General features: G+C 47.9%; 1 protein-coding gene across 5 annotated transcripts in view; it reads left to right on the top strand.

Annotated features, from left to right (window-relative positions):
* The window catches only part of LOC127673034 (2'-5'-oligoadenylate synthase-like protein 1), a 449,062-nt gene that overhangs the window by 68,061 nt on the left and 360,775 nt on the right, over positions 1–20,226 (top strand). Inside the window, exon 7 of one of the 5 annotated variants that reach the window (XR_007975067.1) lies at positions 3,441–3,459. The exons of the other annotated variants lie outside the window; for them this stretch is intronic. The gene's annotated coding sequence lies outside the window, so the exon portion shown is untranslated. Of the gene's footprint in view, positions 1–3,440; positions 3,460–20,226 lie in introns of those variants that run through there. 5 annotated transcript variants of the gene reach the window in all.

Below are 20,226 nucleotides of genomic sequence, written 5' to 3'. Positions count from 1 at the left end.
TGGCGATTCTTGTACAGTCGCGTTCATTTTGTTAAATACAACTTGTGGTGGTGGTTTGAGGAGGTGGTTCAGCGGTTAGAGTATTTTCCTAGGGTGCCTGAGACTCTAGGTGTGCACCCTCCAGAACGACATAAACCTGGTGTGCTGGCGTGCTTCTGTAATCTGGGTTTGGGGAGGTGGAGTCAGGAGGGCCAGTCATTCAAGACCTCAGCTGGAAGTTTGAGGCCAAAGGTAGAAGCATAGGATTTGGATCTGGGCCCTGCCCTGGGCCCAACAGACCCAACCAGGAGAGCTGAATCATGGGAAGGGATTTCAGGCTGATGGCAAAAGACTCTGTAACCAGTGTGTTAGCTAAGCTGCCCAGCGGGCGTGCAAGCCTTAATCAATTTGCTGGTTGATTAACTCGGGCGTGTCCAGTTAAGTTGTTTTCTATGCCTCCTTTCTGCTGCCTTACAGATGTTGTCACACCATTGCGGTTGGAGGGTCCGAGCTGGTTCTGTGCTGGGGAGCTGGTTCTGTGTTGGGAAGCTGGTTCTGGTTTGGGAAGCTGCCCGGTAACAAATCCTTTCCACATTGTCTGACTTGGCTCAGATGTATGCTACTGAATCTAATTGATCCAAGGAATTTTGCTCTTAATAGTTTCCTTACTTACTCATCTGTTTTATTAAGTCATCCAAAGCTTTATTCCCAGGCTGGCTCTGTGGGTAAAGGTGCTTGCCGCCAAACCTGAATCCTGTCCCTCGGACCAACATGGCGGAAGCAAGGTTGTCCCCTACTGTCGACATGCATACATACTGCAGTACGTTCTTCTCGTGTGCAGGATATAAAAATGATTCCCTAAATGTATTAAAGACTATGTGTTCTTTGGCCAGATAATATGTGAACATGTATGGTGTTCGAAAGATATAAAGTCAGAGAGAAAAATGTTCTCCCTTACACAGTCTCCTTGACTTTGGTACAGAAGCCAAGGGGTAGGGCATTTTGTGGTTCCTGATAGAAACTGTGAGTTCAGCAGGGCGGTGGTGGCGCACGCCTGTAATCCCAGGACTCTGGGAGGCAGAGGCAGGCGGATTTCTAAGTTCGAGGCTAGCCTGGTCTACAGAGTGAGTTCCAGGACAGCCAGGGCTACACAGAGAAACCCTGTCTTGGAAAAAAAAAAAAAAGAAAGAAACTGCCTTGTAATTATTTTAGCTGCTAATGTGTTTGCACACTTGTAAATATTTTCAAGGTTGTTCTTTAAAGTGCATTTGTATGCTTTTACCTTTATCTTTACCTTAGAGTATCTGTGTGTGTGCATGTGTGTGTGTATATACTCATGTGTGTATATACATGTTCCTGTGAGTGTTACATGTGTGTGTGTGTGTGTGTGTGTGTGTGTGTGTGTGTGGTCTTTTTCTAGGATGATCCTGTCTCTCCCAGTCAGAGCATTCAATGCTGCAAAGTCTTCTGTTTTGTTGAGTAAGTTTTTGGTTTTTTGGATTTGGTTTTTTCGAGACAGGGTTTCTCTGTGTAGCCCTGGCTGTCCTGGAACTCACTCTGTAGACCAGGCTGGCCTTGAACTCAGAAATCCGCCTGCCTCTGCCTCCCAAGTGCTGGGATTACAGGCGTGTGCCACCACCGCCTGGCTCATATTTTATTTTTTAAAAGATTTTGTTTATTTATTTTATGTATATGAGTACACTGTAGCTGTACAGATGGTTGTGGGCCATCATGTGGTTTCTAAGAATTGAACTCAGGACATCCACTCACTCCAGCACCACTTACTCTGGCCCAAAGATTTATTTATTGTTATACGTAAGTAAGTACACTGTAGCTGTCTTCAGGCACACCAGAAGAGGGCATTACATCTCATTACAGATGGTTGTGAGCCACCATGTGGTTGCTGGGATTTGAACTCAGGACCTTCAGAAGAGCAATCAGTGCTCTTAACTGATGAACCATCTCTCCAGTGCTATTGAATATGTTTTGTGGCACTTGTAGCAGTGGGTTTATGAGCTGTACAAGAAGCCTGTGTAGTCTAGACCTATCACATTCCAATGTGACTTTTAAACATTTGCTGGTTTCTACCTCTTCATCACTTTGAATGAATAGGCATACTTGACCATTTAATACTTTCCTCTGCTGGGAATGATGGGATTTTATCCTTGTAAAACAGCAATAACTTGAAGATCTCTTAAGTCAAAAGTATGCCCTAGGCATACGGAATAGCACAGCTTAGCCATCCCTGCTTTAATCAGGCTCTGAATGTTTATATTAGCCTACAGTTGGGCAAAGCCACCCACCATAAAAGGCATCTCACACAATGTCTTGGTTACTTGTCTATTGCTGTGATAAAACCCCATGACCAAGGCAACTTATAACAGAAAGTGTTTAAATTGGGCTTGTGGTTCCAGAGGGTCAGAGTCCATGATGGCAGAGTGCGGGCGTGACAGGAACAGCTGGGAGCCCTCATCTGGAACCATAAAGAGAGACAAAGAGAACACTGAGAAACCTTATGCCACAGAGCTCCTCCAAGAAGGCCACACCTCCTAATCCTTCCCAAACAGTTCCACCCGCGGAGGTGGAGGTCTGGGGGGAGAGACCAAGTACTCAAACATCTGAGCCAGAGAGAGTCATTCTCATTCAGACCACTGCCCGTGATAACATGTTGAAGACTCTAGGCCAAACTTAAAGCGAAAAGGAGTTGTTCTGAACAGCTCTGATGGAGAAAGGGCAAAGTTCAGATTTAAAGCTCATTTCCTACCTCGTACCAAGGTCTCAAGATGGAGAGGTCTTTACGTCAAGCCATGAGAAGTCAGATGTCAGTAGCAGTCTTTGATCTGGTTTCCGTTAAACTACTTTGGACTTTTTCTGGATAAAAACGTGGAAACGTCTCATGACACGGTGGGACATACTAGGCTTGTCTGAATGTGACTTTTAGCAGTCCTTACCACTTTAAACTCTGGGAGGGAGGGGCCTATGAATAGTGATGTTTCAGTAACATCCTGGGTTTTCTGAGTCGTTGACTTCCTGAATCTTTTTTTTTAAACTTTTTTTTTTAAGATTTTATTTATTTATTATATGTAAGTACACTGTAACTGTCTTCAGACACTCCAAAAGAGGGCATCAGATCTCATTATGGATGGTTGTGAGCCACCATGTGGTTGCTGGGATTTGAACTCAGGACCTTCAGAAGAGCAGTCAGTGCTCTTAACCGCTGAGCCACCTCTCCAGCCCCGACTTCCTGAATCTTAAGGAGCGTTCCTGCAGAATGCAATGTTTTACCTTTTGTAGATCAGGCTGAGTCTTAGGCGGCTTCCCTCCAAGATGGAATATATGAACTCTAATTGTTACACATCAACTCCCATGTGTTGAGCAGGAGCAGAGCTATTAAAAGCCAGAGCCAGCCGGGGCAGTGGTGGTGCACGCCTTTAATCCCAGCACTTAGGAGGCAGAGGCAGGTGGATTTCTGAGTTCGAGGCCAGCCTAATCTACAGAGTGACTCCAGGACAGCCAGGGCTATAGAGAAACCCTGTCTCGGAAAAAAACAAAAAAAACCAAAAAAACCAAAACCAAAAAAAAAGCCAAAGCCTAACAGGCTTATCAGGGTGATGGCCTTGGAAGGAATTAATAAAGTGTTCACAGGGCCCAGTTAGATCCCTCTAGAGTGAGTTGTTATAAAAAAGAACTAGGCCATGCTAGAGAGATGGCTCAGAGGTTAAGGGCACTGCTCTTCCGGAGGTCCTGAGTTCAAATCCGAGCAACCATATGGTGGCTCACAACCATCTGTAATGGGATCTGATGCCCTCTTCTGGTGCATCTGAAGACAGCGACAGTGTACTCACACAAAATAAACAAATCTTTGAGAGAGAGAGAGAGAGAGAGAGAGAGAGAGAGAGAGAGAGAGAGAGAACTAGGCTATCTTCCTTCTCTCCAGGCTCTGTCTTCCTCAATGCTGTATTTCCCTTCTTGGACACATACTCCCCAACCCCCACTGTCATGCCATCTATACCATGCTGTGACACAGCCAAGGTGGCAGGAGCGGGGAGTGTCTCACTGCAGTCACGTGGGTGTTAACAGCATGCCCTTGGACTTTCAGAGATATAGATTAAATATACTTCTTTGCTTTAAAAATTATCCAGCCTCGGGTATTTTCTTGTAGCAAACTGCAAATGGCCACATAGAAAATGAAGTATGTTCAGATACAAGGGACATGCATGCGCTCTCGGGGTGTCCGTCCGTCCACAGGGACAAACAAAAGGGCCTCCCCCGGGGAGACTTGGGTCTCCATTATCAGGAGTGAGAAGGAGAGCGCTGGCGAGTTCTGCAGTCTTGGGTAAGATGTTATTTTAGGCTGAGCTCCCTGGAGGAATCTGAGAGAGGATTCCCTACGGAGTGGAAAGGAGTGGAAGGGGTGGGGACAAGAGGGTCCCTGGGGAGGGTCTAGGAAGGAATTTTATTTCTATGATGTTTTATGATGATTTTGTTTATTTAATGTGAACATGTGGACACACGTACGGCATGGTGTGAACGTGGAGGTCAGAGAACAACCTTTAAGGGTCGGATTTGCCCTTCTGCCACGCGCCTCTGTCTTCTGATGGGGCTAGGGAAGGCTGCCATGTCTACCCGGAACGCCTGTGAACGCAGGAGACCTGGACTCAAGTCCTCATGCTTGCATAGTAAGTGTATCCACTGAGCCATCTCCTCAGCCCACCCTTGTCCAGGGATAACTCTAAACTACTCTAGCCACACCCAAGCAGAAGACAAAAATGCTTCGAGTCTCTGTTTCTAAGTCTGAGGACTCTGGATCAATAAAACTCATAAAGAACTGAGCTGGTGGCACATGGAAACACCAACAATTATTAAGGGTTTTTGTTTGTTTGTTTGTTTGTTTTTTGGTTTTTCGAGACAGGGTTTCTCTGTCTAGCCCTGGATGTCCTGGAACTCACTCTGTAGACCAGGCTGGCCTCAAACTTAGAAATCTGCCTGCCTCTGCCTCCCAGAGTGCTGGGATTACAGGTGTGGGCCACCACTGCCCGGCTAAGTTTTTTTTTAAAGATTTATTTTATGTATGTAAGTACACTGTAGCTGTCTTCAGACACAGCAGAAGAGGGCATCAGATCCCATTACAGATGGCTGTGAGCCACCATGTGGTTGATGGGATTTGAACTCAGGACCTTCGGAAGAGCAGTCAGTGCTCTTAACCTCTGAGCCGTCTCTTCAGCCCGACAGCTCTGGTTTTTTTTTTTTTTTTTTTTTTTTTTTTTTTTTTTTTTGGTTTTTTGGATTTGTTTTTTTTTTTTTGAGACAGGGTTTCTCTGTGTAGCCCTGGCTATCCTGGAGTTCACTCTGTAGATCAGGCTGGCCTTGAACTCAGAAATCCTCCTGCCTCTGACTCCCAGAGTACTGGGATTACAGGTATGTGCCACCACTGCTCAGCCTGGCACCATTTTTTAAGAGCATGCTCTTACAGAGGATTTGAGTTCCAACCTGTGGCTCAGGTTGCCTGTGACTCCACCTCAGGCCCAGGGGTGGGGTGTGGGGGAGGGGGGGACTTTTCTAGTCTCCTTAGGTACTTGCGTACTTGCACACATGTGCACAAGTCCACGTACACATAAATAGTAAATCGAAGAAAAAGCTTAAAGTGATTATTAAAATGTCTGTGGTGGGGCAGGAGAGATACACCATGGTCAAAAGTACTTTAAGCCCGGCGGTGGTGCGCACTTGGGACACAGAGAAACTCTGTCTCAAAAAGCCAAAAAACAAAAACAAAAACAAAAAATACAACAACAACAACAAAAAACAAAAAAAGTACTTTAAAAAAAGTTGCTTTTGAGAGGACCCATGTTCGATTCCCAGCACCCAGATGGTGGCTCACAGCCAATCAGCACAGTTCCAGGAGTCAAGAACACGAGTGGTGTACATATACATACATGCAGGTCAAACAGTCACACGTAGAATAAAGTCAATCTAATTTTTAAAAAGTCTTTAAAGTGGGTGTGGCAGTGACTGTAATCAGAAATCGAGGGCTGGAGGCAGGGGGATTGCTTTAAATTCAAAGCCAGTCTGGTTTACAAAGTCAATTCCAGGCCATTTGGGCCTACATAGCAGGACTCACTTTCAAAACAACAACAACAACAACAACAACAACAACAAGTGGTCATTTTCTTAAATCATAACTGACACGTATCATATAATAATATTTCTATTCCAAAGCTCAGGTGAGGACTAAGACAAATCACATCTATGTCCTCACTGAGTACTTTACAGAAGAAACGCCTGGTATTTTTCATTTGTCAGATGGTAACAAGTGTTTGGGGCTGGGGTGGGAATTGTATAGTTAAGTCATAAAGGGAAAGTGGGGACAGGGGACAATTTAAATAGCATGTGACAGGGCTGGGGAGGCAGCTCAGTCGGGGTTTGCAAGAATGAGGATCCCCAAAACCTTGGTCCAAAACAGGAAAGCCAGGGGAGACACCTGATCTCCTCCTCTGCTCTCCATGTGGCTGGCTCTGTTAACCTACACATGTGCTCCTCTCTCTCTCTCTCTCTCTCTCTCTCTCTCTCTCTCTCTCTCTGTGTGTGTGTGTGTGTGTGTGTGTGAGTGTTTCTCTCTCCATCTCTCTATCTCTGTCTGTGTCTCTCTGTCTCTGACTCTCTCTGTGTTTCTCTTTCCATCTCTCTGTCTCTTTCTCTGTCTCTCTGACTCTATCTCTGTGTGTGTGTGTTTCTCTCTCCATCTCTGTCTCTCTCCATCTCTCTGTCTCTGTCTCTCTGTCTCTGACTCTCTCTGTGTTTCTCTCTCCATCTCTCTCTCTGTCTCTTTCTTTGTCTTTCTGACTCTCTCTCTCTCTCTCTCTCTCTCTCTCTCACACACACACACACACACACACACACACACACACAGACCGGAGTCCAGAGTGGTGGCTCAGGCTTGAAATCCCAGCACTTGAAGGTAGAGGCAGGAGGATCACTGGGAGTTCTAGGCCAGCCTGGGCTACATAGTGAGACCCTGTATAAAATACCCACCTGTCTGTGTGTTGAGACGACCCCAGACCTTAAGTACACCCCCAAGTTTGAGAACTGGTGCTTTAACCAAATGGGGAGAAACCATGAAGCAAAGCAAAAACTCAAATCTGCAGTTTCAGGAAGGGTTGTTTTTAGCTCCTAGCAGGAGACAGGCTCACGGATCATATTTATTTAGTACTTAAGCTTGATCCGTCTCTGTCAAGATTTTCCTCATTACCTCATTGGGGCCAGGGTGGGGGTGACTCGGCCTGTAAGGGGCTTGCTGTGGTGGTGGGAGGGCCTGAGTTCCGACCCTCGGGACCCTCAGGAAAACAAGAACTGTTCACAGAAGCACATGCCTTTGAGCTAGTGCTGGGAGGTGGAGGCAGGAGTATGCCTGTGCTCTATCCAGCTGAATTAGGAGATCCAGGCTCAGTGAGAGACACTGTGCTGGGGTAATGGACACGTGTGATCATGCCAGGCTTTGAGGGCACGTGTGATCATGCCAGGCTTTAAGGTGGGACGGGGGTTTGGACTTGATTACACAGCAAGTGTTCTAAGTCTCTGAGCCATCTCCCTAACCCCTATAAGGCAGGGGCTTGTTTAGATTTGATTTTTTTGTTTTTTTTGGAGGGGGTATTGTTTGTTTTTTGAGACAGGCTTTCTCTGTGTAGCTCTGGCTATCCTGGAACTCATCTCATAGACCAGGCTAGACTCGAACACGTAGAGATCTGCCCGACATATATATATATATATATATATATATGCAATTCGATCTTGGTTCCACAAGGTTTCCAAGGTCTCAGGTAGGGGCTGGAGTATACAGATGCACAAAGGTGACCTGAGGGGTCTTCCTACTGTGTAACTACAGGGATGCTGTCCTCTATGCTGGGGGTGGGAGTGCAGTGGGGGAGGGGTGAGGTACGGTGAGTTGGGGTGGGGTCACCGAGCTCTTTAAAGCTGACAAGCTCATTGGGTCCCCAGGGTGAGCTTTGGCTTGTGGTTGGGACCTCTGGGACAGAGGTTGTTTACATCGTCCTTGGGAAGGAATTATCCAAACCGGAAGAGACCTGTTTTGAATCAGAGTTATCAGATCTTGCTGTATCTTGTGGAACAAAGCTATCCGAAGGATCTTCCCTGAGTCTGGCTGCTCAGGAAGGTCACTGTCACTGCTCAGGAATCCCAACCCCAGCAGCGGGGTGAAGACTTAGCTGTGGTTCTGCTTCCAGCCACTGGCTCCGGGGAGGGGTGGGGTAGGGTGGGGTGTGGGTGGGGCTTCTGCAAATGTTCTGATCCTAAATAGCCAAGTCCCTAAGATCCCAGCTATTCCCCTAACCTATTCCTTTCTGCCTAAGTTCCCCAAATCGGACTCTGTCGTTGGAAAGTGGAGACTGTAACAGGCTGGGACCCTCACGTGCTGATAGGCAGCCGAGAATATTTTCTGCAGTATGATACACCTTTCCATCTCATGTGTCTTATACCTCTCTGCTGCTCCTCCTCATCCTGCCCCGGAAGGGAGGGTCTGTTCAGAGCCTACACAGAGTACAGGGATTTAAAAACTGAGCGAAGCAAGGAAGGAAGGAAGGAAGGAAGGAAGGAAGAAAGAAAGAAAGAAAGAAAGAAAGAAAGAAAGAAAGAAAGAAAGAAAGAAAGAAACAAGTGGGTCAGGGTGGAGAGGTGGCTCGGGCCAAGACTGTGCTCTGCTCTCTTAGAGGACATGAGTCCAGAGGCCAGCCTGAACTCCAGCTGCCTGTGTCTCCAGCTCCGGGGAACCTGATGCTCTATTCTGGCCTTCACAGGTGTCTGTGCACACACACATGCATACACACAAACACAAAAAATAAAAATAAATCTGCAATGGGCCAACCCATTTTCTGGACCCCTTCATTTTTGGGAGTCTGTTACTTTTTAAAATTTAAAACTTCACTTGCCCGTCAAAACAAAACAAAACAAAACAAAACAAAACAAAACAAAACAGAAAAAGAACAAATAGAAGCCCCAAGCTAAACTCTCTGAGATTTGTAAGCAGAATTCTTTCAGAGTTCACAGGCATCTTTTGTCCAGGGGACCAGTGTGTTTGCATATTCAGACTTCTTAAGCTTTGTCAGGAAATCGCGTATAAAAGTTTCAGGTTTCCAAATATCCACGGAAACAAAAGACTGGGGTCTGACCACACTGACCACGGCCCCGTAGGACAGGGCTCATCGGGAGCTGAGCAGCGCTCAGACCCTTTCAGAAGGGCTCGCTCCCGGGGTTACACCCGGCTCGCCCCCCTCACCGCCATTTCTGCAGGTCTGGGAGGCATTTGAGTTCTGCATCCCTTTGTTTAAGTGAGTGGAAAGTCCTGATGTCTTCCTTATTTCCTTGACTGTTTATTGATTGATCGATTGTTTTTTTTTTTTTTTTTTTGTGCATGAACATTTTGCTCTGCACGTATGCCGGTGCACCTTTCTCATGCTTGGTTTTGAATCCCCCGGAAAATGGAGATGTCTGGTGTTGTGAGCCATCATATGGGTGCTGGGGCTCAAACCTGAGTCGTCTGGAAGAGCAGCAGGCACTCAATCTCTCCTGCCCTTGACTGATTTATAACGCTTCAGTTGAGAACAAATTGTGGCCGAGTTACACAAACTTTTGGAGTTGTCTCCTCGCTGAGTGACCTCGGTGGACTCTTTAACCTCTATGTGCTTCGATCTCCTTCACTGTGAACAGCAGTGCACAGAAAATATATCGCAAACTTCAGATTCAGGAAGATGGCTCATTGGTCAAGGGAGAGGAGTTGAACGCCATCTCCAGGAGCCACCTTAAAAAGGTGGAGCCCTGGCCGGGCAGTGGTGGCGCACGCCTATAATCCCAGCACTCTGGGAGGCAGAGGCAGGCAGATTTCTGAGTTCGAGGCCAGCCTGGTCTTTAGAGTGAGCTCCAGGACTATACAGAGAAACCCTGTCTCGAAAAAAAACCCAAATCCAGAAGATCCTGCTATACCACTCCTGGGCATATACCCAGAGGATTCCCCACCATGTAATAAGGATACATGCTCTACTATGTTCATAGCAGCCCTATTTATAATTGCCAGATGCTGGAAAGAACCCAGGTATCCCTCAGCAGAAGAGTGGATGCAAAAAATGTGGTATATCTACACAATGGAGTACTATTCAGCCATTAGAAACAATGAATTCATGAAATTCTTAGGCAAATGGATGGAGCTAGAGAACATCATACTAAGTGAGGTAACCCAGACTCAAAAGGTGAATCATGGTATGCACTCACTAATAAGTGGATATTAACCTAGAAAATTGGAATACCCAAAACATAATCCACACATCAAATGAGGTACAAGAAGAAAGGAAGAGTGGCCCCTTGTTCTGGAAAGACTCAGTGAAGCAGTATTTGGCAAAACCAGAACGGGGAAGTGGGAAGGGGTGGGTGGGAGGACAGGGGGAGAGAAGGGGGCTTATGGGACTTTCGGGGAGTGGGGGGCTAGAAAAGGGGAAATCATTTGAAATGTAAATAAAAATATATCGAATAAAAAAAGAAAGAAAGAAAGAAAAAAAACAAATCCAAAAAAAAAAAAAGGTGGAGCCCTGTGTGTTTGAGACCAGCATGGTCTACACAGTAAATTCCAGCCCAGCCAGGGCCCCTAGAAAGCTGCTCGTGAGACCCCGTGCTGTACGGTAGGCACTATCCTCGGAGCCACACTGTCTCCGCTCTTAGGACCACTCAGGATCGGCTCACAAAAGATGGCTGGGCTATTGACGGTCAACCTCACTTCACAGGAGGGGCAGAAAGGTCATGGGACTGTCACCTGAGTACCCAACTAGTTGCATGGAAGTTCTGCCTTGATCAGGAGTTAGGGAGGGGTTAGGACCTCGGGCTCCATTAATCCAACCATGGAGGAGTAATTGTCCCTGCTGGAGTAGAGAGCTTTCATCGTTTAAATTCATCCACCTTTCTGGCCACCACCCCGTTGTATATGAGCTTTATAAGTTATAAACTCACTGGCTTCTCAGACTGAACTTCCTGGACTAGTACTTTGGGTTTTGTTGGAATCCTCTGGTGTGTCTGTGTGTGTTTTAGATTTGTTTATGCCTTCCCCAGGAAAGGGAAGGAATTTCACCAACACCCTGTCTTTTAAAACAAACAAACAAGCAAACAGACAATCGGTGCACTCTGGCAGCTCTGGGGTTCTCGGGCTATCAGTCAGCAGGGCCAGCAAACTCCAGATGCAGGGAGAGACGGAGAGAACTTAAGGTGTGCGGATGGTGGGATGGCTCAGCAGGGAAAGGTGCTTGCCTTACAAGCTTGCGGACCTCAGCTTGATCTTCCCAGAACCCCAGTAAAAGTGAAGAGGGGAAGACTGTTCCTAAAGCTCTTCTCAGACTACAAATATTCAAGACATGGTCAGGACAGCACACAGCATGATAGGTTATAGTTATTCGGGGACGTATGATGAAGACTTGGGAATTCCGAGAGCTGACATTTGAAGGGCTGGCAAGATGCCTGGATCATGGCAGGGGCTTGGGAAAATGTCCATTTTTTATTACGGATCCTTTTTGTGCATGTGGAGGCATAGGGACCGCAGCGCACTGTGGAAGTCAGAGAGCGGCTTCTAGAAGTTATTTCTCTTTGTACCACATGAGTCCCTGGGATAGAATTCGGGTTGATCTGCTTACCCTGCCCTCCAGCCTTGTTTCCGGAGTGCTGAGAAGGGTTTTGTTTGTGCCTGGGTCAGAGCTGAGAAATGCAACCACCGTGTACTTGAGAAGGGGTCCAAATGTCTAGGAACAGCCCAGTCCCCAAACAGCTCTGGAGTATGGAGGAGCTGAGTGGGTATGAAATGAAATACCATACCTCTCATGAAATATCCAGTCACACCCTCTGATTGGCATGGGACCCACAGGGCTTTGGAGGACAGGAAAGACGCCATACAGGTCTTTAGACAGGTCCAAACCAGCCCCACAGGCTTGGCAGGAGCAGGCGAAAACTGGGTAGAAGAAAACAGCAAGGGGCCTGTGGAGAGGAACGTCTAGGGAGCAACTGCAAGAGACAGCCTGAGTTAGGGCTGGGCCTGGGCCCTGGGGCTGGGGCCTGCAGAATGGAGTTTCAAGAAGCCTAGATCTGGATGTAGCACATACCAGCAATCCCTGCACTCCTGGGGCTGAGGCAGGAGGATGACCTCCAGTTTCGGGTCAACCTGAATACACAGTAAACTCCAAATCAGCCTGGGATACTGTGTGAGCATTTGGCCACAAAACAAACCAAAAACAAACAAGCAAAAAAAGCAGGGGCTGGGTGAGCTTCGTGGCTGCTCACACCTAAGGTGGATTTGCGATTCTCTCTGTCTACAGAGAGAGCTCCAGGCCAGCCAGGGCCACAGGAAAAAGACCTTCCTGTCTCAGCCACTATTACCAACCAAACCAAACCAAACCAAAAAACCAAAAACCAAAACCAACCAACCAAACAAACAAAAACCCACCCTCCTACCTTTGGGGACAGTAAGGAGGGTATGAGAACAAGCCAGTGAGCACTGGGTCAGGATTAACTTCACAGTGGCCGACTGGAGAGATGGGCTCAGCGGTTAAGAGCACTGACTGCTCTTCCAGAGGTCCTGGGTTCAAATCCCAGCAACCACATGGTGGCTCACAACCATCCATAATAAGATCTGATGTCCTCTTTTGGAGTGTCTGAAGACAACTACAGTGTACTCACATATAATAAATAAATAATTAACTCTTTAACTTCACAGTGGCAGTCAGGTACGGGGGGGGGGGGGGGGGGGCAGTAGGGCCAGGCAGCCAGCCGCCGTGGTTATTTGGGGCACTGAGAGATGAACTGGGGCAGAGGGGAGAAGGGTCACATCATTGGCTTTGACTTGGGGACTACTACTCTCAGGCCATGTCTTCTTGAGGGAGGTCTCTGTGTCACCTGAGAAGTCAGATCTGTAGAATGGCTGGCCTGGGTCATTTGTGTGGCTCCTCTGGGGAGACAGCTCTAGGGGAGAGTCTCACCACAAAATGGAGCTGAATGGGTGGCTGTTCTCTAATGCACTGACAAGGGCTAGGAGCATTTGGGATGTGCTCCTACCTGCCCGGCGAGGCTCAGGCTCCTGGGCGTTGCCCGTGACTCACCATGAGCTGGGACTGGGACGAGCCACCCTCCTGCCATGGTCCCAGCTCAAAGCCTCCAGGAGCAGGCTGTAACTCTAGATGCTCAAGGAAGCGGAGGTTTATAGTCTCTGAGGCAGCCTACAGCCCTCTCCACACCGCGTCTCTGGAAGTGGCTCTGGCAGAACCAGAGGTTCTGTTCTGTCTCTTCTTGTGGGGAAGGTGTGTGGTCCTGAGACCGTGACTGATGTGCTAGAGGCAGTGGCTTGAGGCCATTTGGCAGCATCTGAGACACTTGTTCTAGCAGGTGACTGCCTGACAGCTGTCCCAGGACAGGTATTCACCACCTTTGCCCTTTCCCACCTGGAAACACCTCCGCAGACACCTACTCTGTCTCTCCACTGGCCCCCACTGGACCCTGCCAGCCCTTCTGGAAGGCCTAGTGTTGCTGGATTCAAAACTTGGATCCCACTGCCCACCTGCTGCTTGTCTGTCCTTTAGCTGCTTTCTCTGTATTTTAGCTTCCTATGACAGAAAAATAGGAGGAAAAAATCTAAGTGTCAGGGGATTGTTAACATTTTTATTTATTCATATGTTTATGTTTATGTGTTTAAAATATAATTATATCTTTTCCCCCTCTCTGCTTGCCTGTCCTTTTCCTGCCTCCCCCATCCCCCAAATCCCCTGCTTCCTGTCCTTTAACCACGGCTGTTACATAGACATGGAAGCAAATGGACATCTAAGTACAGCCTGCTGGGCCTGGTTAGTGTTGCCAGCGGTGCTCGGAAACCCAATCAGGGCTCCTTCTCTAGGAAGACTCCTCTCCCTGCCTCAGTTATTTTTTTTTTAAATATTTATTTATTTAAAGATTTATTTATCATATGTAAGTACACTGTAACTGTCTTCAGACACCAGAAGAGGGCATCAGATCTCTTTACGGATGGTTGTGAGCCACCATGTGGTTGCTGGGATTTGAACTCAGGACCTTTGGAAGAGCAGTCGGTGCGCTTACCCCCTGAGCCATCTCTCCAGCCCCCTGCCTCAGTTATTGCTAACGGTCTATAGCTCTCCATCTAGGGATGGGATATCAGTTTATTTTTCTGCATGAACACATAAATGTGTGTTTGTGTGTGTGTCTCCTGAACACTGAGATTTATGCCAGTGTTGGAGGTCTGACTGCTAGTCCTCGCATCTGGGCCTGGTTAGTGTTGCCGGGTGCTCGGAAACCCAATCAGGGCTCCTTCTCTAGGAAGACTCCTCTCCCTGCCTCAGTTATTTTTTTTTAAATATTTATTTATTTAAAGATTTATTTATCATATGTAAGTACACTGTAACTGTCTTCAGACACCAGAAGAGGGCATCAGATCTCTTTACGGATGGTTGTGAGCCGCCATGTGGTTGCTGGGATTTGAACTCAGGACCTTTGGAAGAGCAGTCGGTGCGCTTACCCCCTGAGCCATCTCTCCAGCCCCCTGCCTCAGTTATTGCTAACGGTCTATAGCTCTCCATCTAGGGATGGGATATCAGTTTATTTTTCTGCATGAACACATAAATGTGTGTTTGTGTGTGTGTCTCCTGAACACTGAGATTTATGCCAGTGTTGGAGGTCTGACTGCTAGTCCTCGCATCTGCATCCAAGATTAAATACGTAGGGAGTATTCTGTGAGTGTTGGGAGAGTACTTCCGATGGGATGAAAGTAGACACCGGGAAGCAGATGAGGCACAGACAGGATGCTCAGGAAACAGTGGGTCCTCCTCCTTCCTTCCCAGGGTCGTGCCCTGGCTCTGAGACAGACCTGACCGGCTGAGGCGGGAAGCTGAGCCTGAGAGATGGACTGATCTAGTCGCCTCAGAATGTGCCAACCAAGAAGTTTCTCTGAGGGATTTATGAGATGGGCAAACTCCGAGGGCGTCGTGCTGATATGCTTGGCTGGTGTCTAACAATGGGACAGTCAGAGTCTGCCTTCCTCAGATGAGGGTCATCCCTGGATTTCCATGGAGGACCCTGATCCGGGCTTACAACTCTGAGGCAGAGGTGGGTGGCGTCACCAGTAGCAGCTAGCCTTGCAGTTTTCCTGCCCATTCTGAGTTGCCACCCCAAGCTTTGCAGACCGGGTAGTATCGAACAAGCAGGAAGGGCTATAATCCGAGCCTGGGGCTCCTGAACACTTCTGAGACGTAATTTTGGGCTCTGGGGTGAGTTTATGTGAGAGTATGACTTGGAGGGTAGAGTTTAAGGGTAGCATGTTTAAGGCCTGGGGCTTCCATCCCTGGTGTAACCAAAGTGCTTCCTACGGTTGCAAGGAAGCCCAGAAATGGAGTGGGTGGCTGCAAGGGCAGAGGCTGAGGGAAGGGAGAATGTCGGGGTAGGGATTCTGAAGTGCCGTAGAGAACGTAGGGACTCCAGAGACCCATAATACTGTCAGAGACACATGACAGAAGAAGCCGGGTGGGAGATTGTGTTACAAATTACATCACAGGGCTGGAGAGACCACTTGCCAGTTAAGAGCACTGGCTATTCTTGTAGAGAAACTGAGTTCGGTTTCCAGCACCTACGGGCTGGCTCACAACCATCCACAACTCCAATTTCAAGTGATTCAGCACCGTCTTTTGGTTCTTTTGGGTCCCGCATGCACATGCTGCACAGACATACATGCAGGCAAAACACTCATCCATATAAAATGAAAATAAATCTCAGGGCTGGAGAGATGGCTCAGCGGTTAAGGGCACTGACGGCTCTTCCAGAGGTCCTCAGTTCAAATCCCAGCATCCACATAGTGGCTCACAGCCATCGGGAATGAAATCTGATGCCCTCCTCTGGTGTGTCTGAAGACAGCTACAATGAAATGTACCTACATATAATAAATAAATAAATCTTAAAAAGAATAAATCTCAAAAGAGTAACCATGTGGTTGCTGGGATTTGAACTCAGGATTTCTGGAAGAACAGTTGGTGATCTTAACCACTGAGCCATCTCTCCAGCCCAAGAACCTTAATAAAATAAAAAAAAAGTACTACATACAACCTTGACTCCTGTCAGGTGACTAAATACACGCAGCCTGTTGGATGTCCGGCACAGACTCATCCCTCCCTGGCTTTATCTCACCACAGGTCCGTGAGGTCGGTGCCAGTTTTGAATCTTCATTTAAGAGGAGGAAGCAGGGTCCTCGGAAAGATACCCGTACTTTCCTAAGGCCGGCAACTAAGAGACAGGACATTACGGCCCCAGAGCGACTCTACAGCCTTATTGCTCCTGTCACCTAGTGGGTGAAGCCTGTTGGGAAGTTAAGAGTGGAGCCGAGCCGGGCAATGGTGGCGCGCGCCTGGGATCCCAGCACTCTGGGAGGCAGAGGCAGGCGGATCTCTGAGTTTGAGGACAGCCTGGTCTACAGAGTGAGTTCCAGGACAGCCAGGGCTATACAGAAAAACCCTGTTTCAAAACAAAACAAAACAAAACAAAAGAGTGGAGGGACTGCCTTTGGGAGGGGGTTTCCGCCCGGCCGAGCTCCGGGGAAGCGGAATAAACTGCTGACCCCTCTGTCCCTACCTTGGGGTGTTCACCTGGGTAGCCGAAGCGTGCCATCTCTATTCTTGCATAGTTTCTTAAATGACCCTGGTGATTGACTGCGTACCCAGCCCTACTCTAAATGGGGCTTTGGAGAGCTCTCACCTCCTCGTCTCGTGCCCCTCCCCCCCAATCTTCCAGAGTGGTCTAGGCTACCACGCAAACCACTTTGAAGGCGTGCTGGGGACTTGAGGAGAGATGGCATCTGATTGGTTCCAATGTCTGGCTCTGTCTTGGGCTTGCCTGTGTGGCCTTGGATAAACGCTTCCATGGTCCCATTTTCCAGCGCCTTGGCTTCCTGGGCTTAGAAATGGGAGGCAGCTGTCAAGTGCTCAATGAGCTGACGCGGGCCTGCGGGGCTGTGACCCCAGCCCTGGGAAGCTAGGGTGAGCCGGCGGGCGGTGAGTGTGGGGCCAGCCTGGGTTCTGCCGGGAGCTGCAGGCCTGCGTGGGCCACAGCAAGGCCGTGGTTCTGGGCGCGGAGGATGGGGGGGGGGGGGCGGGGGCGGTGGTGGAGGCAGGGGCTTTCTAGTGACACTTCAAAGAGGGAAACGTAAGAGGATTGAAACCAGAGTCTGCCACCTGAGACCCGTGTTGGAAGAAACGCAGAAACGCGGAAGCACCTGCCCGAAGGGAATGGAGCTACCCGAAAATCAAATCTACTGAAAGGAATTTTAACATAAAACCTAAACTGGAGCCGGGTGTGGTGGCGCACGCCTGTAATCCCAGCACTTGGGGGGCAGAGGCAGGCGGATTTCTGTGTTCGAGGCCAGCCTGGTCTACAGAGTGAGTTCCAGGACAGCCAGGGCTATACAGAGAAACCCTGTCTCAAAAACCCAAAACAACAACAACAACAACAACAACAAAACAAAAAACAAAAAACAAAAAACAAAAAACAAAACCCTAAACTGTGTGTGTGTGTGGGGGGGGGTGTCAATGGCGCGCACCTTTGATCCCAGCGTTCAGGAGACAGAGGCAGCCAGGTCTACAGAGTGAGTTCCAGGACAGCCAGGGTTGCACAGAGAAACCCTGTCTTGGAAAACCCAAAAATAAATAAATAGCTCGATAAAGCAATAGCTAGATCAATCAATAGATAGATCTGAAAATGTTGCAGTGCTAGAACAAAGGTAAAGCAAAGATCTTTAAGGAATGGATTCTACTACCACTACTACTACACACACACACAAATCAGTAAAGACTGAATATATGAATATATGAATACATTATTGACCTCCTTGAATTAATTTACTTGGATAGTACACCAAACCCCCAAATAATGCAATTCTAACTGAACAAAGAGTAACTGCAAAAATAAACCAGACACTGGGTCACAAGCATATTTATTTATTTATTTTGAATTTTTTTTCTTTTTTGAGACAGGGTTTCTCTGTGTAGCTCTGACTATCCTGGAACTCACTCTGTAGTCCAGGCTGGCCTTGAATACAGAAATCCACCTACCTCTGCCCCCCAAGTGCTGGAATTAAAGGCGTGCATCACCACTGTCAGCATTCATAAGCACATTTTAATAGAGCTTCGGAATGTTGAAATCTTACAGGATTTGTTCAATTAGAAAGATCCAACAATAAGATATCTGGGAAAGCCATAAGTGTTTGGGAAATTAAACAATATGTTTGCAAAACCCCAAATAAATGGCACATATGCCCAAACAAAGTCTGCATGTGATTATTTACTGTCATCTTATTCCTAATTCCCAAGGCTAGGAGGCAGCCAAGATCTCCTTCGGAAGAAGATCTCCTTCGTAAGAAGGCACAAAGACTCCTGGGATTCTCAGACGATAGACTTCCATTTGGAGGCTGGAGAGGATCTGTTGGTGGGCATGTGGATATCAGCATGCTTGTGCCGTAGGACCCTGACCCAGAGTGCAGAGTACACAGGTTTGGGTTTGCTTTTGAACACTTGTATGTGCACAGGTGGAAGGCAGAGGATGTCTCTCTGGAGACAGGTCTCCCCCTCTATCTTGTGAGTTCTGGGGATCGAACATAGGACGTCAGGCTGGGCGGCAAGCACCTCGACCTGCTGAACCATCCCACAGGCCTTGCTTTGGTTTTTGACGGGGTCTCGTGTAGCTTAGGCTGGCCTCCAGCTTTCTATGTGTGTGAGGATGACATTACACTACTGATCTTCCTGCCTTTGCCCTCAAATGCTGGGATTATATTGCGACATTTTATGGGATAACGGGGAGTTGGCCCGGCGGTGAGGGGCCCTTGCTGCTTGGTCCAGGCTCAGTTCTCAGCACTGCTGTGGAATTTTCTGTTTTTTTCAAGATTTGTTTATTTATTATTTGTTTATTTATTATTATATGTAAGTACACTGTCTTCAGACACACCAGAAGAGGGCGTCAGATCTCATTACGGATGGTTGTGAGCCACCATGTGGTTCCTGGGAACTGAACTCAGGTCCTTCGGAAGAGCTGTCACTGCTCTTAACCACTGAGCCGTCTCACCAACCCTTATTGTCGCTTTGTAACTATAACTTTGCTACTGGTTTGAGTTGTAAATATCTGATATGCGGGATGTCTAACGGGACACCCTTGGGGGTCACCACCCCACAGGTTGAGAACGGCTGCACTATGGGCTTAGTTACATTCAAGCAAAAACACTCAGACACATAATAAATGTAATTTATTTTTTAAATCCTTAAAGAAGCCATAGCAAGACTTGGAGAGGGCTGGCCGTGCACTGAAGTTGGTTAGCATCGCTACGGACCACTCATACAGCCCTGGGTTAGGTCTTCCATCCCGGCTGCTCTGGCTGTGTTGGCAGGAAGATCCCAGGGGGAGGATCAGAAATTCGTCCTCCCTAGGAGACGTGGGACGCAGAGAAAAGCTGCTTGGGAGGGCCTATCTGAGGGAGGTACACCACGTGCTGTTCTAATCATGTGACATTCTGGAAAAGTTAAAACTATGGAAACAGTGAAGAGATCACTGCTCCCCAGGGACTGAGCAGACAGATGGACAGGCACAACTTGGGAATGTTTAAGACAACACTAGTCCACATGATGCTGTAATGATGTGTGTGCACCATGACGTGCTTGTTCAAGCCCATGGAACTTACATATGGAGGGAGGTTGCATATTGTCACAGGGCTTTAGGGGAAGCTGTATGTTGGAGAGTGCTTGGTACTTTCCCATCATGTTTTTTTTCTGTAGCTTGAAGCTACTCTTCCTCTTTCTGTTGTATGTATGGTTGCTTGTCTTTCTTGTGGTATTGGGATTGGACCAGGACCTTGTGCGTGCCAAATGAGTTCTACGGCAGAGCTATACATTACCCTGAGTCGGGTACCCGGGACCCACATATGTGGAAGAGAGGACTAACTTCAGAAAGTTACAAGTAGGTCGAGTAAGGAAGCTGTCTGGGCCTCATCACAGAAAATGGAAGCAAAAGAAAAGACATTGGGGACTGTTGGGCGGGCGTCTGGGGAAGACTGACCACCCCTGCCTATTGGTGCAGTGTCAGGGAGAAGACACAAGTGAGATACCGGCTCTGAGGTCAGGTAGGGCTCAGGCCAGACCTGGGCCTTCTACCCTTACAGAAGCATGCCTAAGCTAGGCCTGT

The sequence above is a fragment of the Apodemus sylvaticus genome, chromosome 22, assembly GCF_947179515.1.
Source record: "Apodemus sylvaticus chromosome 22, mApoSyl1.1, whole genome shotgun sequence".
Taxonomy (NCBI): domain Eukaryota; kingdom Metazoa; phylum Chordata; class Mammalia; order Rodentia; family Muridae; genus Apodemus; species Apodemus sylvaticus.
This window is presented reverse-complemented; position numbering and strand designations above follow the sequence as displayed.